Below are 25,588 nucleotides of genomic sequence, written 5' to 3'. Positions count from 1 at the left end.
CTCATTTGAAATGTTGAGATGCTGCTTCTCGTCTTCTCACTGCATCTTCTCAACAGTGTTGCTGAACTGAGAGGAGCCTCGTAAATATCCCTTAATCTCATTCCCGCCTTGGAAAGGGTAGAGCGACATCTCCCACAAGTCCATTCCAGTGGGGGGGGGGGGGGGTCAGTGTGATGCAGGGTGGGGTTGGGTAGTGTGCGATCAATACAAACAACATAAATCAGTTCCTGTGGTGATAGCTCAATGTTTGTGGTAGTCACCATTTATAATAACCAACCAAGTGTTTTTTATGTCCCTTACATTTCAAAATCTTCCAGGGTTTAAAACAATAACAAGCATGTGTTATCACAACCAGTGTTGTATAACTAGTTACTGGGGGTAAAAAAGTAATGCATTACACATAACTAGTTACTTAAAGGTCCCATGTCATGGCCATTTCCACTGATCATAATTCCATTGTTGAGGTCTACTAGAATAGATTTATATTGTGCAATGTTCCAAACTCACATTGGTTTCTCATACAGCATCTCTGTGTAGTATGTGTATTCACTCTCTGTCCTACACGGCTTGTTGGAGACAGTTTGAGCTGGCGTGGTTTCCTGGCTGCTGCATGGGGTCGGCGAGACAGCGAGACACAGCGAAACCCAGCCCGAAACCAGCCCAAGCACACACACACACCCGCAGCCTGGCTGTGAGTCTGTGTGTGTGCTCACACACAGACTCACAGACTCACAGCCTCCCGCCGTCTCAGGCTGAGAAGTCCGCGGAGCTACAGCTGAGAAAAGATTGCGTGTGAGGAAGTCAGCGGATTGGTCCATTTGGACCAATCCGCTGACTTAACGTAACGGCTCCGCGGACGTAACGTAACGGCTCCGCGGATTGGTCTATTTGGGTATGGTCATGTCACCATACCCAGAAAGAAAAAATGGAAAAAGAGAAATGTCCAACGAGGCGTTCTGGGGCAGCATAGACAGGTCTTTTCTGTGTTAGAGTTTTACTCGCTACAGGGTGTACTTTGAGGGTTTGAGACTCTGCAGACCGTTTACATGCAGACAAAGCCACATAACACACAAGGGGACGGGTAATAACCGGAAAAGCATGACATGGACCCTTTAAAAAAAAAAAAAAAAGTAATGCATTACACATAACTAGTTACTTTAAAAAAAAGTAATGCTTTACTTAGTTACTCAATGCTGGAAGTAATTAGTTACACTACTAGTTACATTACTTTTGGACTACTCTGTTACCTTAGATGCATCATAAATTAAAGACAAATAACAATATGAAGTTAAACCTGATATTTGCCCAGATCAGCAGCAATCCTTAATCTAACGAGGACAACACTGAACACTGTTTGAACTTCTGTTTTCTTCAGCTGAGTTTCCATCAGAACTCTGGTCCTTAGCTTCAAAAGTCTCTGCCATTTCTGCTCCGTCTCCTCATCCATGAACTAGTGTAAGCAAAGGGACGTTTGATTTATTTTTCTGTCCTCCCAATATTCAGATAGTTGAAGACCTTAAAGTAATACAAGTAACCAGATCATTTCGTGCTTAGTAACTGAACTGTAATTACTGCTGTTATCAACAGTAAAGCGTTACATTACTGCGTTACAGACAGATGTAATCTGATTACCCTCTAGTGCGTTACCCCCAACACTGATCACAACACTGCTCACCTCCTGAGTTTGGATTTGATTGTCAGGTTTTAAAATGTGTGTCTACACACATAGACTCTACAGAATATGGATGTAGTCTCCATGACGACACCCGTAGGTTTCTATGAGTTTTTGTTAGGCTCGAGGTGGGAGGCTCGGGCCACTGGCATCTTGGTAACACCACTAACACCTGGCTTATCTGAGAATGGGTTCCCTAGGTAGAACCTAAACATACACATGTTTATTTCTGCTCTAATGTTGGGGGTTTAATATTAGGGTCCATTGAGAGTTGCCCCCTTGTGATCCGGCCTGAAGCAGCCCCTCGAGGAGCTGCAGTGTTTCAGCACAGACCTCCTCCTGAAGGTTACCTCTTCAATCTCAGATGACACAAACTTGCTCGAAAGCATTTTTTTCCCATATCGTTCAAATTCAGTGGCGAGCCGTGACTTTATACCTAGGCCCTCTGACCCCCACCCCTTCCCTCGAAAAAAGAAAAAAAGAAGAGTTATTACATCACAGCGTATACTTCAGCGGAATATCAAAACAGCGGCCCGGGGTGCAAAACGCATCAATGACAGCGACCCTCTACCACACAGAACAACACTATATAAACACCTATCATGACAGGGCACCCACAGCCAAGTAACAATTACAAATGAATGAAGTCAGCACGGCGGCCCACATTGAAAATGACTCAGGCCTACCTTTGATGATCAATTCACTTAAACACAAAGTCCATCCTCCTGTCCTTTTGGATGAAGCACTTGATGGCGGATCAGCTGATCCTTTGCCACTCCAGTTTATCATTGTAACTCAATCTTGAAAATGACTCGGTTAATAATTTCGCAACGATGTCATCACTATCACTGACATGAGCCATCATGAACGAACTTATGCTAATCATAAATCTATCGATCATAAATCCATCGATTAGATTTATGATTCGAAAATTATAAAAGTAGGGTAGACATGTGGATATTATCCGGCTGAACAAAACGTGCATTTATCTAACAGGTTCGTTTTCCACAGACCTTATTTCCAGCTATTTTCCAAAACCCTATGGAGAAATCCCATTGCTTTGTGTCGAGGGAACCCGAGCGCAGCTTACTTCCGGTTTTTAGGACGCGTCACTGCACCACTTTATACACTTGCATAGACTTCACAGCGGGCGGAACTCGTCATAAAGTCCGCGAAAATAAAGCCCACCCATTTAGAGGGAAGATATGATTGGTCAATTGTACTGTCATTTGACATTACTCTCTCGTTCAGTTACTATAGCTAGCCCTCTGTGAATGTACAGAGGGACCATCTGTTAAGAACTTGATTACACAAGGGAATAAGGACTCAAATGCACGACCCGGGAGCCAGAGGTAAAGTATAATTAATATACTTTATTTGCCAAAAAAAGGAAGTACAAAAAGAAAACAACACTCTTAATAGAGGCGACAAAAAAGACTTAACATAAATTGCTCACAACGTGAGGACAGAAACTTACGACAGATTTTCAGGAGCGTAATTTAAGCAAGTGACAAGAATAGCAATCGTGGATGAGCAGAGTTCTGGCATGAGGACAGGACAAGACAAACTGACAACAAACCGAGGGAAACAGGGGAATATAAACAGGAGATAACTGGGAACAGGTGAAAACAATCAGCGCTGATGAGCGCGGGAGAACACATTAGGAAAGGGAGTCAAGGAACCTGAAATGAGACGTGACAAATGAGTGACAAGACAATACAAGAATAACAACATGAAACATGACTGACTAACACTTTTGGCGGTGCACAACACCAACAAGCTCTCCCGTCTTCACAGTAACTCGGAGAGACGGCTAAAGGAGCTTCTTTCATTTAACCCTTCACATTCCAACAGAAACTGAACAGGCCGATTCGAAGGATTTATTTCTTTGGAAATGTTATTTCAAATACAATTAAATCAAGTTATTTAAAACTAATGAAAAATATAACAAAAAAAATATTTAAAAAAAAAATATTCAAAAACAAATGTTTTTTTTTTTTTAATGTTTTCCAATATTATTTTTTAGAATATCTTAGGCCCTCAGAGAGGGCCCTGACGGCTCACCACTGTTCAAATTGAATGGAAGTAAACAGTAGGCCAAAGTTTCATTTGTGCTTATTTGTGACTGTGACATAACAAAGAAGAAGAAGAGGAAGAAGATGGACCTTTATTGACCTTTATTAACAAATGATCTGAGTAAGGTCTTATCAAACGTCCCCATTCCTCGCCTTCACTCTATCTCTCTCTTCCTTTGATTTGACACAACATTGGAGTGAACTACCCCTTGTGATTCATACAGATGGAGCCTCTTATTTTGGACCCCAGCATACAGCTTCCTGCCGACTGCCAGCCAGTTGCCAGCCAGTTGCCTGCCAAAGACCAGTATTCAGGAATGTTAGGCCCTCCCACTATTCTCCAATTTCAGGGTTTAACCAGGAGATGGCGCTATATATTAAATAACTAAGACTTAGTTTTTCACAATAGAAAATGCAGATATTATATAAAAAACTAAAGTTAAAATCTTGTTTTTAATGCCCCAAGAGCAATAACATCTTGTCACAAGCTTTTTGGAAGAAAAAAGACTGACTCAAGAGACCTGTAGTTGACTAATTACAGGCCTCAATAAAGTTCTGCCATTGGTTGTGAAAAACAACGGTGGACATAGTGGAAAGTGAAATTGACATTGTCGAATTTAATAAAAATACAAAATAATGTATCTGTGTACGTGTTTTACTATGTGATCTGCACTTATCAAACATCTAATTAAGGCGAGACACCCCAGGTGAATAGGGTATTTTTAACTTAAAGATATCAGCTAAATATTTCTCCAGTTAATTACTTACAATAAGGCAATTGTTTTTTGTATTACAAGTTTTCTGAAATAGCATGTTTAAATATCCAAATGAACCATTATCTCATGAAATATGCGCATATTTTAACACATTTCAGGAACCAAAATCTGAACTTTGGATAAAGCCAGGATCAAAATTATTGTTTCATTTTGTAGTCATATTAGTATCTAAGGCTTTTACAGAAGGGATTTTGGATATCTCTTTGTATCACTCCATAAATCAGAAAATACTGTCAACAGCCCTAAAATATCAATTTTCACCATGTTTTTAGGTATAAAATGTTATATAATTCAGGCTATGAATTATATATGACCAAACCCTTCTGTAAAAGCCTTCATAATATTGATAGGAATATAACTGGAAGGTTTGGTGTATGTAACTGCTGAGTGATTCTACAATTTAGGGTACATTCCATGTCCATTGATGTCCATTGATGATAATTATAATTATTCTAACTATTTTCTTCAAAAATATCATATTTTGCCTATTATTGGAAAGCATGTTATAATATCACACAAACATTATGTGCATCCTATGCTTTATTTAGCTTGAAATGTGTCATGATGTTCTTAAATTGTCAGTTTTTGCTATGTCCGTTTTTCAGTTGAGGGTGTCTTGGATTCAAAATAATGAATAAAAACCATTAAAGTAAATTTAAAAAATGATTCATTTATTTCAAAAGTCTAAATACTAAAGAATAATAACATATTTTTAATTGATTTCCCCCTTTAAATAATTTAAATATCTTAATATATGAATGTCCGCAAAAGTTCTGTCAACTATGTTACTAACAGAACTTCCCCCCTTTAACTCAAAAATTGTTTGTCCCAATACCATGTCACCAGCATCACATGATGCCATGTTCCTCTTTGGCAGACATTTTGAACACACTGTGGTGATTGTCCTCTACATTTTTACAATATTTTATGTATAATAGCACATGGTCAATTAATATACTCATTGACAATCAACAATGTTACGTACATTGTTATGGTTTACAATTGTTTAATGATTTTAATTCAATTATATGTGCAAATGTGATGTTAACCTGTTCAAGAAAATGACATGTGGTCATCCAGGCAAGGCCTACCATTGAAATGATGGGTCAAAATAGGGAAATTGTCAACTAGGTTACCTGTCAACTGAGTTACCCAGTACTGTAATAACTGTAGTAACTTAGTTGACAGGTAACCTAGTTGACAATTTGTACGACATGTAGACGTCATTACACATCATTATCAATGGAATTTTGCACTTCTGCCTTGAAATTAACATAGTGCTGATGGTTAATAATGTGTCCAGTCAACTATGTTATTTGCGTCAAATGTTTGACTTTCATTGTCAACTATGTTGCACCTCATTTTTTTAAATTTAAAATATCTAAAATAGTGCTTCTGATATCCTTTATAGTATAATGTATATCTACACAGGTTGGAGTTTTACATGACATCTCTTAAAACTATCAAAATGACCTGTATGGTAGTTTTATAATACAAAATATCCCTAAACTTAATGACAGTGCTGAACATATCACATGAAAAAACAAAACTTTAATACAATTATTTTTTAAACTTTAAAAAATCTTTGGATATATGGTAGAATAGACTCAAGAGCCTTTCAAATTTGATTTTACTTGAAGTGCAGGACTTAATCAAATGATTGTAATGACATCAAGTTTGTCCGTAACATAGTTGACAAACTGAGTAGTGAAAACATCCTTTCCCTTAAAATAAAAAAATATATAAAAATGTTTAAGCTTTGCAACTAGTGGATATGTTACACTGAGGAATATACTAACTTGAACCACTGATTGTTCTATCTATACATTTTATTTGGCATTAGTAAATAATTATGCACATTTACAGATATTTTACATGATATGAGTGATAACACGTGTTATAAGGGCTATTTCGCACAATAGGTGTGCCTTGAGATTTTTTACTTGTCCTTTGGTGTGCCTTGGGCACAAAAAGTTTGGGAACCACTGCTGTAGAGAAATGTAAACGTTCACCATCCCCCACCCGCCTACTGTATGTTGCTTTTTGACATGTAAATGAGTAACTACCCCCCTCTGAGTGAATACCTGTTGTACCTGTCCGGGGCTAAGCCCATAGGACGATGCTCTGATGTCATCACCCTCGCACATTGGTCTTATGTTTACAAAAAACGATGTTAACACTTTCTCGTTCTTAATATATGCTATATTTAGGGTCGATATGTGTTGAATTTACTTTAAAATAGCAGATCACTGTGATTCACTTCTCCGCGGCTCCTCCGTGCAGAGAGGCCCCCCCCCGTTGACAATTCACGAGCGTCTAACTCTCTCCCCCCTGTGAAGAGATATCACAGGGGGGGGTTGGGACACACACATTCCGATGGCCAATTCGTTTTAAACAAAGAGTGGGGTGGGGGCTGGTGAACGGTATGGTCAATGTTTGTAAACACTGTGACATTTTGACTTTATTTGATAATTTCAGTTAAAAACTAACGTTCATATTTCATATTACTGTTTTGCCTGGCTGGACCTGTAATTTACAGGAAAGGAGTGCACGCTACTAAAGAGACACGCTACCATGGAAACCAAACAATGGTGTTGCTGTATTGAAGTCCGAGTGGAAACAGTCATATTTGGAGCGTTATGTTAGAATGAAACAGCGAGGTCGTGACTCACAAAAAAAAAGTGTTACTTCACTAACTGTAAGCTTGTCACTCAGAGTAACCTACAGTTAACTTAACTGTTGGAAAAGAAAGATCAGAGTTAGGAGTGTGAACACACAGCTGAGAGCTGCCGTTTCATTCTGACTGTTTAAAAAACGGTAACAACGGACTATTTTTCTTAGCGGATGCATGTAAATTTAAATCAATACATAGAACTATGTTTTAAATCAATAAAAATATTTTCTAAATCCATAAAAGCATTTTAATTAATATTGGGAGTCATGTCGTTACTTTGTTGAGAATGTGGCCATGTAATAAGCGGGATAATTTGCAGCGACTTGGTCATTATGGGGAAAAAATAACACCCAGGGATCAAGATCCCTCCGCGACGCGGAGGGATCAGTAATTTTTAGTGAATTACTGAGTTTAGGCACGTTAATAACATTTTAATGAAGTTGAATACAGTATATTCATATTTGTCAGTGATTTCATGTCAATTCGGCGAACATAAACGATTAAATTAGGATTAAAAATCGAGAGCCGGCTGCTGTTCGTTACGGTAACCCAACTAGGACTTGACACAGTGGCTTTTGGCAAAGCACACAAAGAAAACAAAAAAAACCGAGAGAGATGAGTTATTGTTATTACAACGTGACTTCACTATTATTTAACAACTATTTTTATTGGGTTCTTTTATTTGGGGTTAAGTACATTGTCAGAATAAGTGAGAAATGGATTTAACTTCTGTTAGACAGCTATCATACTGAATAAATATTTATGCAAAAATGTATGGCATTAATAATGTATATCTAATTACATTTAAAAATGTATGGCATTAATAATGTATATCTAATTACATTAACTGTGAATGTCTTTCATTTTATTTAAAATGAAATAAAATTACATAAAACATTTTCCATAAAAAAGTTGATTCAAGAACAAATCAGTACTTTTCTTATATGACTATTATTGCTAAATTTGAAAGGTCTTTACCAGCTTTGGAATTATATATATATAGATATATATATATAGCACCTTCTGCCATCCCATCTCTACTGACATATGGATTTTAACAAAGATCCGCTATACATTAGTACCAGATATACTGTACACGGACATTTTAGTGAACCAGACCAGCTGTTTCCGCCGGGTCTTCGCTTCCCGGGCATCACGTTGTTTACAAGTGTGTTCAGATGCTAAATGACAAGTGCAAGTGACAATTGTTGTCGTCTTCTCTGTGAACGTTTTTTTCTCCGTTATTTTGCCATTTTCAGATTTAAATTTCGAGCGGAAAGCTAACCAGGAAGTAATAATTACTTAAGCGGAGAACGGAGAAAGTAAACGTTACAGCAGGCATAACAACAGCCGGTGTTTATTTTATTATAATATATATCATTTGTTTTAAAGCTCAATATATAGTTCTATCCGTGACATATGGATCTTAACAAAGATCCGCTATACATTAGTACCAGATATACTGTACACGGACATTTTAGTGAACCAGACCAGCTGTTTCCGCCGGGTCTTCGCTTCCCGGGCATCACGTTGTTTACAAGTGTGTTCAGATGCTAAATAAAAGTTTAGCTTGTACTTTTGATACCCCGCCTCTCGGCACCACAACATCCAGTTTACTGTATTTCACATGAGCGATGTCGAACATTGAAAAGTCCTTATAAAATCTCTGTTATTAGATCAGTACTTTTCTTATATGACTATTATTGACTTGAACACTGAGAATGTATTTATTAACTTCAGACATTTGAAATATTTGAAATCAGATGAAAACAAACTGTAACGGACCCTGCCGTGTTATCTATGATTACTATGCCTTACTGTACATTCATAATTTCAGCCGGAGGTAGGTGGTAGGCGTTGCGGAGGAGCAGATTGCGAGTGAGGTGCCTGTTCTAAACGAACTATTCCAGCTGTTATAAAGCATTAAATAAAAAGTAAGCAAGGAATACAGAATGTTTCGTTACGTAACTTTGTTGAGAATGTGGCCATGTACATGTAATACATGGGATCATTTGCAGCGACTTGGTCATTGTGGGGAAAAATAACACCCATCCTGATCGTTTCAATGAAGTTGAATACAGAATATTCATATTTGTCAGTGATTTCATGTCAATTCGGCGAACATAAACATCAATGATGATGATTAAATTAGGATTAAAAATCGGGAGAGCCAGCTCGTTCGTTTTTTCCGACTAAACAACATCTATTATTTAGAAGTTGATTTCACATGACTCCAGTGTGGAACCCCACTGCACCCCCTGGTGGATCAATGATCCATTGCAGCTGGCTTCACAATAATTAAATGTATTTATCATGGGGGCGGTATCAAGTCTGACTGGGGGCCGGCCGGCCATCACGGAACGTGCATGAACCGATCACGACCCTCGCACTTTAAACTGTCCAAAATAAGACGCTTCATCTGTAGGCTTTTATTTCTAAACCAATTATGAATGCCTGTGTTTTGTCGTGGTACTTTTTTGTGGTATTTATTTCCTTCCATACATCATCAAGATAAAATGTGTGGCTTTTAGAAAAGGTTGTAGTCCCTTGAAAATCCAGAATGTGCCCACAGACAAAAAGTCTGTGGTGACTGTGGGTCCAATGTTTGACATTACACGGTAAAAACTAAAACATTGACTGTAATTAGATCAATCAAGAGATTTCAAAAAACTGTATCAGGTTATTTGAAAGCAATAATATCAAGTTTAAATAAAAAATGTTAGGTTCAACTTCATATTATTGCTTTCAACTAACCTAATACAGTTTTGTGACATTTGTTGACTTTATATATTTAATTAATGTCAACGTTTCAGTTTTTTCAGAGTACCATGTGATTCAGACACTCAACAACCCTCTCTGTATGAAAACCCAGCTTTTGGTTTAAATCCGAAACTAAAGCACATTTCTAAGAGGCTGTGCCATCAAAGCTCAACTCAGATCATAACATTCAATTTAAAGCAGAGAGAGAGAAAAACCCGACATGACGGTCTTGTGATCATAGACAGAAATCATCAATGATATATGTATGGTTACAATATTATCTGCAACTGCTTGAGCTGCTGATGCTCACCTTTCAGTTGTTCTGCTTTGGGTTACAGTGGTCCCTGGCTTCAAATGTAAGAGCCATTTAGGTGTATCATTATAAATAATAAATGTTTAAGTTGATAAGAACGTTTTATATTCTTTGAATTTAAATTCAATAAATTAAATAATCATGAATAATAATTATATAGTTGGTATAGTTTTGTCTGTATCCACGTGTTCTGGAATGTGCAAAGGTTTATGTTTGTTTACGACCTAGTTTCATGCCGGAAAGCAGACTCTAGTGCGCATGTCCAAGAGTTTAAATATGGGGATGATGCCAGTGGGAGAATGGAAGTCTGCAAGAGTGGAACGAAAACGCTTTGGCCCGCACGTGAACGACCGTTGCGATAGTGTAATAGTACTTTAGAAGAAACTCAGACATCTGATTAAAACCACATCTTTAAAACCGATTACATCTTAATGCCGAGCAAATCAAATGAAACCAGTGTTTGTTCTGCAGGAGGATTGTGTCCAGAGTTGTTCTCTACAGAGCTAGGTGGATCATTTTGTGCAGCGCTGACATAAGGAACTCTATTATGCAACTCACAGTGAACCTCATTCATCTCTCAATGAACTAGAATATTTATACAAGAAGGATTTAATGTAATAATGAAAAGCCTTTCAGCTGCAAATTAAACAGCACTCCGTCTTCAAAAGGCATTTGGCTAACTTGTTTAATTTATTAAACAAGATTTGACCCAGACTCTCGGCAACTCTCAGTGTTTAGCACTCAGGCGAATATTGACAGAGTGGAGCTGGATTAATCCTTGGGGCTGTCAAAAAACTCTCTTCCCAAACAACACTGTTCCTGATCGCTTGCAAAAGTCTTCCTGTCTGATGGCGGCCACCCCCCCGTTACGTAATTCTTGCACAACATGTTTCAGAAGACGGTGATTCTACCTTGGGGACCATGGGTTTATTAATGAAATGGGCCACATTTCCTCTCCATGTGCGCTGCGACAGGCCTGTTCATCTCTATGAGACATTTCTGCTCCGTCTCCTCATCCATGAACTTTAGTGAAAGCAAAGGGACGTTTGATTTAATTTTCTGTCCTCCGGTTATTCAGATAGTTGACGACCTTAAAGTAACACATGTAACCAGATCATTTTGTGCTTAGTAACTGATCTGATCTGAACTGTAATTACTGCTGTTATCAACAGTGACGCGTTACATTACTGCGTTACAGACAGATGTACGTTACTTTGTAGCGCGTTAAACAACACTGACGAGGATGTCATTTAAAGGGGACCTATCATGCAAAATGCACTTGTGTACGTCTTTTATACATGAATATGTGTCCCCGGTGTTCCAGGGAACTCACCAAGTGTCAGAAAACACAACCCTCTCTATTTTCCTCCATACCCAAATCTCTAAAAAAGGGGCTGCAACGGAGCTGATACAGATTTGAAATTGTTCTGACGTCAGAAACGGGGAGCTCCGCCTATATGGGCAACTCTCCACCTATCAGGGGAATGGGGGGTTGGGCCACGGCCATTGCCGCTCGAAAGCGCTGGAGACACTGTAGTACATATGCCAGGCCTGTAAGTGGCGCTGTAGTCTGCCACAAAAGCAGCGAAGAAGACTTCTCACAGAATCAGCCCTTGCAAAAACAGGGCTGGAAAAGAGCAAATAGAGCGAAATGAGGCATGGCTAAAATGCATGATCTGTTTGGTATTTTGAAAAAAAAAACTTCACAGACATGTTTTATATAGGTATGGCCCTACAATATATTATTCAAATATAGCATGATAGGTCCACTTTAAGTGATTTGTATTGAGGAGTCAGGTAATACACAGTAAACCTCATGAACCTGTTTAACTGCTCACAACTCCTCCACCTTCTGCTGCTAATGCTCTTCTCCACAGTCATTAACACTGCATTACCTAAACTGGAACATGCACCCCCCGCTCCACCATGTTCTCGGTCTGAGTGAGGACCGCTCCACATGTATTCTCGCATCTCATTTATCTTAAACTAATTTACTCTAACAGTCTCATTTATGTTCCCCCTCCTCACCCACACATCTCAAATATCATAGAGTCCTAATTAATATTGCTGCTTAATTAAACACTCATATTTAAGGAATGGTGCAGGGGGCAGAGGGGGGGGGGGATGCTCTCATTAATCGTCTTGGTCATTAGCTTTTTCTGTCTGTCACTGCATCTGGCTGTGATGAACTCCCATTAATGTGGAGCCTATCTTTGTTTGTAAAAGACCATTAACTAGGATGAGGTGTGGAGCATGACCAATCCAAACCAACCAACCCAGAGGTGGATGGAACAAGTGAAAGGTTATTCCTTTACAAATCATGCACAAGTATTCAAGCAACAGGTATGAAGTTCTGTGCTTTTGAGAAATGCAAAGATTGAGTTTCAAATGGATAAAAAAGGTGTGGAAGCCCTGGAAAGCATACTGTAATATCTCTGGCGTGTGGTAGAGAGAATGCACATTGTAATGTTCTGTTAAAGTAAACGTATAGAGTGAATAGCAATAACTCAAACCCTCTCTAAACCTAAAGAAAGGTTTGATTTGCACATTAAAATATTGGGATTGAAGGTTAACATTTCTGAAAGATTTACAAAGAGCGCATCACAGTATGATTTTATTTGTATCAGTGGTTCTCAACCTGGGGTCATGAGATATTGCTGATGGTTTCCAGATGGACTGGGGAATGGCTTCTATATTACATTGCCTTTACCCATGCTTTAAGTTAAATTAGATTTAATACAGTGTATTTGTGGAAGTCAGACTGAGGTTCTGTACATGAGTTTCTGAGAAAGGGATTTACAGCGGGTCGGGGTGGGGGGGGAGGTAAAAGTCACAAAACGGCATAAAAAGGAAGAAGGAAAAGAGAGAACATGGTCCTGATCATTCCTGGGGGTCTGACTCATATGGAGAACCACTGGTTTGGATCACTATTGATTTAGGGCATTTGCTTATCCAGAGAGAGAACATTATGTTTTTTTTTTTTTAATACATATTGATTAAAAAAATGTAATTGGCAAGGTAGACCTTTTTTAAAAGGGCTCGCATTGTTTAGAATAATTTGAGCATTTCTCAGCAATTCTCCAGAGTAATGCAGTATTAACATTATGTATTACTGTTTTCTCATCGTTATCAGCAACCATGTTACCTCTCTTAATTCGATAAACCATGTGTGTGCACTGTATGTGTGTTATCATGTGTTTCAGCAGGTAGAAACAGAGCAGATCTGTGAGGTCAGCAGTTTAAGGTTCACCTGTTGCCTTTGCATAATGTGTCGTGTGACCTTAAAATAAAGTAGTTATGAAATCAGCAATGGCATAAATATTGATAATGTCTCATTCAGATGCTGTTCTTTCAAACATTATATTGTAATTACGGCTGACAATCAGTATTGATGTCCCGGTGCGGGGCTACACCGTGGTAATGCGATTTGAAGCCAAGCGGAAGAGAAGGAGAATCAAATCACAGTGGAACAGGAAGCCGGGGGCTAACGGGGGGGGGGGGGGATTCAGAGACACCTGAGCTCTGCAGCAGCGTCTGAACACACATCCTGCCTGGAGGACACACCAGTGTTCAGCACCTCGTAACTAAGTTTAGAAACAAGAAATAGTGGAGTCTAACTCGTTGCATGCGATACATACTGTATTTGGACAAAAAAGGTGATTATTATTCAAGTGGAAACAATTATAATACATGTATACTGAACTTTCTTTAGAAGCTGACCATTAAGGTTTTCCTTTCAGTATGAAAACACTGGTTCCTATTCATTTAATTATAGTAGTAAGACTAACCTCAACATTGTTGTAGTGCTGACTTTGCAAATGTATTTAAGGAGTTTGTTCAGGTCAAGGGCTATACAGCTGGGCGGCTTTAGTCTTCCACCCCATAGTGGGGACAGTGAGGCTAAACTGCACCTCTTCTGCCCGGTGCGTGCGCTAGCATGTTATGTGGAGCACACGGCTGCCATTAGGCGCACTGAACAGCTGTTTGTGTGCTTCGAGGGGGGTGTGGCCGGTAAAGCTCTGTCCAAGAAACGCCTGGCAGGATGGCTCTACGTATTGTACATGCCTACGGTCAGGTGGGGAGAGCCTTCCCCACGGGGGTCCGTGCACACTCTACACGGGGTATGGCTGTGTCAGCAGCCTTATTTAACGCAAGTGTGGAGGACATATGCACGGTGGCGTCTTGGTCCACTCCAGGCCCCTTCATAAAGTTTTATCTCTTGGACATGTCTGGCTCCTTCTCATCGTCTGTGCTTGCTCCCTCAACACGGGACTGGTGAGGGGGGGGGGGCGGGCTGTGGGTCAGTGGATGTCTGACCCCCCCACTCCCTGGGCATAGTGCACTTATGTTTTCCCATGCTCCTTAGGGACCCGAGAAATATGAGGCGCAGTGAGCCCCATGCAGGGCTGGAGGACTACGGCTACAGGCAGGGGTATTTTTCCCAAGCACACCCTTCGCGAGGTAAGCGTGTCTGGGTGTGCTCTATCAGCCAAGTAAACTGCGGCCCCGGCTCCTCCACGGTCATATAGTGCAGTGTGATGGGTTGTTGGACGACAGAGCGTGAATCCATCAGGGCTCCACCCACTGTACCCATAGAGTCCAGTAGAGGGCTGAGCCTGTGAGAGATATAACGATGGGTTACGTATTGTAACCCTAGTTATATAAGCACAGGCGGAGCCCTCTACTAGGGGGCCCTGTCTGTCCTATGCTGCTCGCTGAAGAGGGTGTAGGATGACGGTCGGGAGGCGAGGCCGCCTTATATACTGTGGGCCTGCGTGCGCACTCAGGTAGGCCCGCCCCGGGGCCGGCTACGTTTATAGATTTCTCAGTAGGTGAACGCTTGCATAGTGAGGTCAAGGGCAGTACCCATAGAGCCCAGTAGAGGGCTCCGCCTGTGCTTATATAACTAGGGTTACAATACGTAACCCATCGTTACTGAGCCTCAATATCATTCATTAGGAGTCATATTTGTGTCCACATCATGAATAAAAGTACAATACAGCTTCATAGCCCTCCACTTTGTTCACCAGCTCTCAGCAGGTCTGTAGAATGAATGCTGTAAGGACGCCAAATTAATAATCAAGAGGCGGGACGCATCATTAACAACTGGTACAAAAGATGAAGGAGAAAGTGATTGCACATAAATGATCAGTTTTTATTGAATAATATAATTCAATTTGTGTTTAAAGCAACCTCGGGAAACACTCTTTGAAAGAAATATATATATAATATGACGGCCAAATAATTAATTCAGTTCGAGAGGTTGCTAAAAGCACATCATCTGTGTGTCAGAGACCACACATCAGACATCATCCCTGTAACCCCTGAAACCTCATAGTGAGTGTGTGTGTGTGTGTGTGTGTCCTGTCTCTCAGAAATGTCACCTCTGTCCTGTCCTATCGTCCTGCTAATGAGAACACACACTCTAAAACCCATTCCTTCTTCAAATTCCCAAACACACGCACGCACGCACGCACGTGCCTCTCTCTGAAATACAGGTTATTCCTCCCCCATCACTCAGCCATTGTCTATTCTCTATCCAGCTGTCAATAGCAGGGAGGCAGGGCTGGAAGAGGAACAGGACAGAGACAGGCCACTTTCATTTTATCCGTCAATCGATTGAGTCTCAAACGGCTGTCACGCCTGTCCCCACGCTCGGCCTTCTCTATCACTTTCTGCTCACTCTTTCACTATTTATCCATCAAACCCCCTCAGCTGCTTTTAGTCTGATGCTTGTTTATGCTTCCCTGGCTCGGTCCGTCACTCTTTCTTTTGTTTGCTCAGTTGAACTTTCTGCCTCTCCCTCAAACATGGGGAAAAGCAAACACACACACACATACACGCACAAAAACACAACGATTGAGACAGAGTTTTCATTGTTGGTGGAGCAGGTGAGTGATGCTGCTGAGCGTCAGTGAGTAGCTGAGGACTTGATGAGGCTGTTGTTCCCGTACACAGCGCTCCTTCATACACATGCTGTATTTGTATTATACCTGTAGAGGCTAAGCCAATGCGTTAAGCCAATGACTATCAGCCTTGTTTACATAAATGATGCAAACTTTAGCTTGTCAGGTAAATAGAAAGTCTGTCCATTTATTTGCCATTACTGTTGTCCAATAAACTTTCATCCGATTCCATCACTGTATAAAAAATGACACCTAGAAACACAAAGACATAGATCCGGCAGTCAAACTTTACCTCAACGTTTGTGTGTGTTTATGTGTATCGTGTGTGTGCTCGGCTGTGTGTGGGTGACTGTGTGCAGCTTCTTGCAGTCTTGTTTCTTCAAGTGCTGATGTGTCTAGATTAGTTTGAGACTAATCTCACCTGGACAAGACAGGGAGCACATTGAGATTCATGTTCATTGCCCACAGAACCATGTTCACCATTACACTTCCCTCCAGGCTCAAAATAAGGTTCAATGACCTAGGATTAAACAGCTCACTGTGCATATTCATCTTTTGACTTCCTGACATGCAGACCCCAGGTGCTGAGGGGGGGTTGGTTACACCTTTTCCACCTTATTCAACACAGGAGCACCCCAGGGCTACATTTTTAGTCCCTTGATTCTCACCCTGTATATACACATCTGTGTAGCCACGTTCAACTCCTTCATTAGCATTGAGTTTAAAGAAAACCAGCTGGGGTGGTTTTGATCACAGATAACAATAATAATAGATCCGAAGGAATAGTGTCAGATCAACAAACTCATCCTAAATGACTGCTATACAAATACACTCATAGTGGACTTGACTTAGTGGGAAAACAGGGCAGGAACTTCTTCTCCTTAATATCCTCACGTCCTTGATGGAAATATTCCACACCTTCCACAGCTTGGTGTCCACCTCACAGAGTGCATGACCTCAGAGACTGTTTTCATTACATTACATTGCATTTAGCTGACGATTTTGACCAAAGTGACTACAATAAGTGTTTGAAACCAGGAAAGCAAGAAAAGCACTGACATATTCACTTCAAACAAGCAAGACTAGAGTGCTGCTGCATAAATTAAAGTTAAACTCTTAACCTGTTAAGCCTTGAGCCTGTTTTTCAGGCCTCAGGTTCGAAAATGACATTCCCAGAACAAATGACCATATCTTCCCTTCTAAAAGGGTTAAATTAATAATCTTTTTTCTCAAAGTAATGATAAACCTGTGAGTTGGATGTAGAAAAGTCAGAATCAATATAGATTTTTTTTTATTTTAAAGTAAATTCAGATTGAACATAGTAAATAAATGTAAATTATAGTGTCCGTCCAAAAAAGACCATTACTTCCAGTGAAAACCACCCTTGAATGATGGGATAGTAGACTAAAAGCTTTAGGAATCCAAACTATAACATTGTCACAGTCTGCTCCCTCACTCACCTAGTTTCTGCATTAACATTCCTTAGTCACCTGGTAGCCACACCCGGTTTCTCTCTCTCACTCTGTTACACCCATCAGCTCCATTAGTATATAGGCCCACTTCACTCTCACCTCAGTGCCAGATCGTACTTTGCAGCATGCCAGTCTTTCCCGCATTACCTTCCAGATTGCTCTCCCGGTTTCGACCCTGCCTGTCCCTGACCTGCCTGCCTCGCCTGATTCCTGACCCTGCCTGTCCCTGGATTATTCTGCCTTGTCTGCTCCCTGACCCTGCCTGTACCTGCGTCTCCCGTCTTGCTTACTCCTGGAACCCTCGCCTGTCCCCGACCAGCCCTTTGCCTACTGTCTGCCGGTTTGTCCCCGACCAGCACTTTGCCTATAATAAAGCTGGTTACCGACTATCCCTGGTTTCCCGTGTGTTGCATTTTGGTTCTCAGCTCGTTTGTGACAAACATATAATAAGTACTTGTGATTATTACAATGTCTAGAACATGTACATATTTAGTTTTTGTGGAATACATTCATCAAATTTGATTTTGAGCAGCTTATGTCTATGGGTCAGTGTGGTAGTCAAAATAGCATGAGCACCTGTCATGGACCCCGCCCTTCTTATATGTTCACATATGGAAATAAAACACTAATAGAAATATAATGTCTTTGATAATTCACTATAACTAAGTTCTAAATGTGTCCTCTGTTAAGATTTTGAATTAAGACCAGAATTGAATAAATGAATACATTATTTCTGATAAAAGAATGTGAAATTATATCTGTAGCAATATTGTAAACTCTACTTGTATCTTATCAGTTAATTAATTACAAAAATACAATTAACTCTGGTTCTGGCAGAAACAGTCTTTCTGAAATGTTTCGGGACACTTGGATGTATCCCTTTTAGTATGATAATTAGCCTGTTAGCATTAGCCAGACAGCATTGTGACCAGTGTGTGGGAAGATGTCGCCTGTGTCGGCTCGCCGCTCCCTCAGCTCTCTACCTTTAGCTGTCCTGTTTTTGTTTTATGTTTGTCAGAATGTCTCTGCTCTGCTCGTCTACGATCGCCAAGCTCTCCTCCACCTCAGACCCTCACTGGAGTTTATATTGCTGCCCAAACCTACATCTGGCAACCATAAATCGTCCCCCCCCACTCTACTGTTGGATATACCCACCTACCTGCGCCGGTTGCCCTGCATCCTGCCTCGCCGAAAGCGCTTTAGACGACGGGGAAAGCGTGCTGGTGCTCTGGTCCATCAAAAAGCACACCTGACGACTTCTTCCGTGACTTATCCACGCCTCGGATGTCATGGCCCTCCCGCTGCACGCCATGTGAGGGATCGGTGGATTCGCCCTGTTTTTCCGGAGCTGCGGCCTCTGCTGGACCCGCTGACAGCTCCTCCTGCCCGACTGACTGCTCCCGGCCCGCACAGCGTTCAACACGCACATCTTCGTCAGCTGAGACGCACTACACCTTCGGCAAGCCCGGAGCGAAAACTTTGGATGGCTTTGCTAAATGCTAGGTCAATAGCAAACAAGACGTTCCTGCTAAACGATTTCTTCACCTCTCGTGAACTGGATTTTATGTTCCTGACGGAGACCTGGGTCCACGCTGGCGAGTATACACCGTTCTCTGAACTTCTTCCTCCTGACTGTACATTCTTCAGCTCCCCCCGTGCCACCGGCCATGGTGGGGGCATAGCATCAGTGTTTAGAGCTAGCCTCCAATGCCGATTGCTTCACCCTGTAACTAGCTATGCTAGCTTTGAGTTGCAGCTTTTTGAACTGAACCCGGCCTCGCCTATACTCTGCGCAGTCGTGTATCGTCCGCCAAAGTGCAATAAGGATTTCATAAATGACTTTTCTGACTTTCTGTCCGGGATCATGGTGAAATATGATCGTGTTTTGATCTCCGGAGACTTCAATGTCCATGTGTGTTGCGAGTCCAAACCTCTGGTTAGGGACTTTTTAAATCTCCTTGATTCTTTTGGTCTCGTTCAGTCCGTGGCTGGCCCAACACACGAAAAAGGACACACTTTGGACTTAGTATTATCGTTTGGACTGTCTGTATCTGTGGATGAAATATGTGCAGCAACGCGTATCTCAGACCATTTACCGGCTCTGTTTACAACCTCCATCCCTTCCGCAGGAGTCGAATCACGTGCCCCTGCGCGTCGTCTGCGTTCAATTAACCCCTTGACTGCCTCACAGTTCTCTGATGTTTTTAATGCTTCTCCGATCTGTAAATTAGAGGTGAACTGTGCTTTTAATGCTGATGAGCTTATCTCCATGTTTGACTCGACATGCACACTAATACTGGATTCTGTTGCTCCTTTTACGCTTAGACGCACCAAAGTTCTATCAGAGCCGTGGCTCAATGACTGTACTCGTGCTCTCAGACGCGCTTGCAGACGTGCAGAGAGAAAATGGAAAAAGGATAAACTCCATGTCTCCCTAGAAATCCTTCGTGCTTGCCTTTCTGACTACCAGACGGCAGTCAAAGCAGCCAAAACAGAGCACATTTCTCTGTTAATCTCCAAAAACAACCATAAACCTCAGGTTCTTTTTAATGTCCTCAACTCTATCATTAATCCCTGTGATGTTTCTTCTATTGTGCCATCGACTACTCTCTGTGATAAGTTTCTTACATATTTTATTGAAAAGGTATCAGCTCTTAGGCTAGCCCACACTAGTGCTACCCCAGATCCTGCTCCTTTTCTGTGCCCTGCTGTCCTCGACCACTTTGAGCCTGTATCCCTCTCTTCTCTCTCGGATGTAGTCAAGCACCTGCGGCCGACAAACTGCACCTCAGACAGCATTCCCTCTCGCCTTCTCAGAGATGTTTTTGATTCAGTTGGAGCAAGTATTTTATTACTTTTAAACACCTCTCTTAGCTCAGGATGTGTCCCAGCTGCCTTCAAACATGCCGTGGTTAAGCCACTACTTAAAAAGAAAAATCTCGACCCCTCCATTCTCGTAAATTTTAGGCCCATCTCCCAGCTACCTTTTTTTTATCTAAAGCCCTGGAGCGAGTAGTCTACGCCCAGCTGCAGTCTTTTTTAACCATCCATGGAATCCATGAAAAGTTCCAGTCTGGCTTCAAACCCATGCACAGCACTGAAACAGCCCTTTTAAGAGTTTTTAATGATCTGCTCCTAGCCGCCGACTCAGGTAGCCCAGCTGTCTTGGTGCTGTTAGACCTGACAGCTGCCTTTGACACTGTGGACCATAGCATCCTGTTGTCACGGCTTGAACAGTCCGCTGGCATCACAGGCTCTGCCCTTGCATGGTTCAGGTCCTACCTGACAGACCGTAGCTTCTCAGTGCAGCTAGGTGCCTTCTCCTCTGCCAAAGCCCCTCTTACCTGTGGGGTTCCCCAAGGCTCGATTCTGGGCCCCATCCTTTTTCTACTGTACATACTGCCCCTAGGTTCAATTCTCACTAAACATAATATTCCCTTCCACTGCTACGCCGACGATGTACAGATATATCTGCCTCTCAAAGCAAATGTCACACACTCACTACAGCAGTTGATGGACTGCTTAGCAGAGATAAAATCCTGGCTGAGCAAAAACTTTCTCAACCTCAACGAGAGCAAGACTGAGGTCATCTTTTTTGGATGCCAACCTCCAGCCTCTCCGGTTGATATTCTGGGCTCTCTCAAAAAAAACATCCTCCCCTCGGTCATGAACCTTGGAGTGACCTTCACTAGCTCTTTTAAATTCGACAAGCAGGTCAGCACCGTAGTCAAATCCTGCTTTTTTAAAATAAGACTATTGGCCAAAACCAAGTCGTATTTATCTTTTAATGACTTAGAAAGGGTTATTAACGCCTTTGTAACCTCAAGACTGGACTATTGCAACGCTCTGTATGTGGGTATGGACCAGGCCTCAATGAAACGCCTGCAGCTAGTCCAAAACGCAGCTGCACGTTTGCTGACTGGCCACAAAAAGCGTGACCATATCACCCCAATTCTGGCCTCACTACACTGGCTTCCAGTTCGGTTCAGAATTGATTTTAAAATCCTTTTATTTGTTTTCAAAGCACTAAATGGGCTGGCTCCGGCCTATATAACTGAACTGCTCCAGCGCTACACCCCAGCCAGAGCTTTAAGGTCTGCTGACCAGCTGCTGCTGGTAGTGCCCAAGACCAGGCTTAAAACCCGGGGGCACCGAGCCTTCGCAGCAGCTGGCCCTAGGCTCTGGAACACTCTGCCCCTCCATGTGAGGTCGGCCCAGACCCTAGGGGTTTTTAAATCTACACTAAAAACACACTTCTTCTCTCTGGCCTTCTAGTTAGAGCGGAGCACGACTCCTGACTTTTCCTTGTGTTTTTTTTTTTTTTTATATATATCTGTTTTGTTGTGATTGTAGTAATGTGTTTTTATTACATGTACAGCACTTTGGCTCGACCAAAAATCGCTTTTAAATGTGCTTTATAAATAAAACTTGATTTGATTTAATTGTGTGACTTGTTGAACTGGTTTACCTGCATGTATGGGTGTAGGTATTGCTTTTATTATGATAATAGGCTAAGCTAGGTAGTATTGTGTGACTCAAGTGTACAATGTAAATAGGATTCAGATACTTGTTGCATCGGGACACCTGGAAGGCGGTGGTGCATGCATTCCTTTTAGTATGATAATAGGCTAAGCCAGACAGAATGAACACTTGTCCCACCACCCTAACTATTCCTTCAGGTAATCTATTACAATATAATAAGCATATGTATTCATGCTCTTATTGTTATTATGTTATGTTATTATGTTGCATTGTTGGAGAAGCCTGTGACATAAGATTTTCAACTGCATAATTACTCTGTAGCTATGTCAGATTGACAATAAAGAACCTTGAACCTTGAACCTTGATACATATTTATTAATTACTTTTTCTATTTCAGAATGCCACCAGCAAAGAGAGGTCCTCGATTCAGTGTGCAGGATGTGATTGCTGCCATCCAAAACGGAGAAAGTGGGTGAGAACTGGAATCTCTGGAATGATCTGTGACTTTGATGTGTACCAAGGCAGTGTCAATGGGATACGAGCCAAGTCTGAACTTGGATTGTCAGGTGATGTTGTGATGAAGCTTGCCTCCACGCTTCCAGAAGGTCAGAACTACAAGATCTACGCAGACAACTACTTCACCTGTGTCCCATTGGTAGTGAAGCTCCTTGATCACAGGATTCATTATGTGGGAACAGCCAGGCAGGTGCACTTACCAAACTGTAACCTTGAAGACCTCTAGTCTTGTTGTGGTCATTTAACATCTTGCCAAGGACAACAGTTGAAAATTAGCCTGCTGGCTAAAACATGTTTGTGATCACCTCCGTTATCACAGATCAAAAGGAAATACTTGTTCCCACTGGAAGTGCGTCAGTGTCCTGACATCCTGACGTCAGGACGGTGGCGCTACGGCTATTGGGCCTCGAAAGAGCTGGAGACGCTGTAGTACATATGCCAGGCCTGTAAGTGGCGCTGTAGTCTGCCACAAAAGCAGCGAAGAAGACTTCCCGCCCATAGTTACCATGGTTACCCTTCTGTTTATTCTCCGCTGTGGCTTTTTTTCTCCCTCCCCGAGGCAAGTGTTTGCTCCCGCTGCTTTAATTCAATGCAATCCCTCCCCGTCGAGGCAATATGGGCATAGATATGTCTCATAATTATTTGTGTGAACATAAAAATTATTTGTGTGTAAATATGTGATTTGGAAATGTAAAACACAATCCACAAATGCATTTAAAAGATTTGCAAACTCACAAATAAATTTGCAAATGTAAAACGGATCTGCAAATACGCTAAATATTTTCACAAATAAAAAAAAGATCTGTGAATATCTCTTTAACATTTACAACTTTCGATCAGGCATTTGTGAATCCATTTTGTATTTGTCGACCAAAAATGCGCTTGTGGATCTCAACTCTCTGCTCGTGGATCTCAAATCTCTGCTTGTGGATCGTCTTTTTACACACACGGAATTTTGAGACATACTTTCCTCTGGTCTCAGCTCAAATCTACTCGTGTAACTCGGTTATTTTCGGAAACCACGTGATGGCCTGCTGATGACGACATTTCCGCATGATTTCAAAGTAAGAGCATGATGGCTTGTTTAATGCTCTGTTTTTTTATTATAATGAACAGCGAAACGTTAGATGCATTCTTTATCACCATCATCATCATCATGTTATGGTGATACAGTTAGTTTGTGTTAGTTTATTGGTTCAATACAGCATATATCGAGCACTTTCGTAGGCATTGATGTTGAAGTACAGGCTACGCCACTTCGGGTCCCGGGGGAGCAGCTGGCAGCGAAGCAGCCCAGAGATAATTATTTCTTCATTGTTTTTTGTGTATTCAGTCAAAGTTACAAAGCACTTCACATTTTATTAATCGGCCTAATTTTACCTTACCAGTGCAGTAATAAAGTAATCTGTAGAAAAGCACCGTATTTAGGTTAGCCTTCATAGTAAGGCTACATTAAATGTTATAATATTCATCGTGTCCTTTCTACTGTATATGCATATATTCCTGTCTATTGCTTTCATTTGTGTTTCATGTTATTATGTTTATACTTGTTTCCACACATTTCACAATTTGGGATGAATGAAGTATCTATCTATGATATCTATTATCTGTCTGTCTGTCTGTCTGTCTGTCTGTCTGTCTGTCTGTCTGTCTGTCTGTCTGTCTGTCTGTCTGTCTGTCTGTCTGTCTGTCTGTCTGTCTGTCTGTCTGTCTATCTATCTATCTATCTATCTATCTATGATATCCATCTATGATATCCATCTATCTATCTGTCTGTCTGTCTGTCTGTCTGTCTGTCTATCTATCTATCTATGATATCCATCTATGATATCCATCTGTCTGTCTGTCTGTCTGTCTATCTGCCTATCTATCTATCTATCTATGATATCCATCTGTCTGTCTGTCTGTCTGTCTGTCTATATCTATCCATCTATGATATCTGTCTGTCTGTCTGTCTGTCTGTCTGTCTTGTCTGTCTGTATCTATCTATATATATCTATATCTATCTATCTGCACCTGCAGAGTACAGGACTTTATACATTGTACATATTATATCAATCCTATAATATTTGTTTCTAACATATAATTTGAAAGTGCTTAAAACAAATGTGGGATATTCATTTGATAAAAGTAATTGACAAAGAAATTCACGATTGTCATATTTTATTATGTAGGATACAGAACTGGACTGTAGTCAAGTAAACTTACTTACACATTCTAAATACGTGTTCTTTGCGTCAGTGTTTCGATGTTATATTTTATAACCATATAAATTATTCAAACAATTAAAATACATGCCCTACCGTTGATTGTGCACACTTTTGCCTGAAATGAATCTGCCACTGCCAGGCCCACGCACAGTCAATATAAATATAAGTAATTATATTCTTTCATCTGATTTAACCAAATGCTGATAGGTTATAGCTACTGAGTGTTCTAGTTTTACTCATGCAATAATGCATAACACAAAAACACTGCAGCCAGTAGATGGCGGTAGTACCCTCGGGGCTTAGAATGCTGCGTCGTTTTCATACAGTGATCGATTTGGGTCACTGAAATAATAAGTAAAGTAAGTTTACTTGACTACAGTCCAGTCCTGTATCCTACATAATAAAATATCACAATCATGAATGTCTTTCTTTTATGAAATCTGTATCCCACATTTGTTTTAAACACTTGCAAATGATATATGCTAGAAACCAATATTATAGGATTGATATAATATTTACAATGTAAAGTCCTGTACTCTGCAGGTGCTGGTAAAGAGCAATACAATGACAACCTTTCCAAACAAAACAACTAGTAGGTAGGTAGGTAAGTAGGTAGGCAGGCAGATAGGTAGGTAGGTACACAGACAGATAGATAGATAGATAGATAGATAGATAGATAGATAGATAGATAGATAGATAGATAGATAGATAGATAGATAGATAGATAGATAG

This window comes from Trematomus bernacchii, unplaced genomic scaffold (assembly GCF_902827165.1).
Source record: "Trematomus bernacchii unplaced genomic scaffold, fTreBer1.1, whole genome shotgun sequence".
NCBI classification, from domain to species: Eukaryota; Metazoa; Chordata; class Actinopteri; order Perciformes; family Nototheniidae; genus Trematomus; species Trematomus bernacchii.
The sequence above is the reverse complement of the archived record's forward strand: the minus strand, read 5'-3'. Positions refer to the sequence as shown.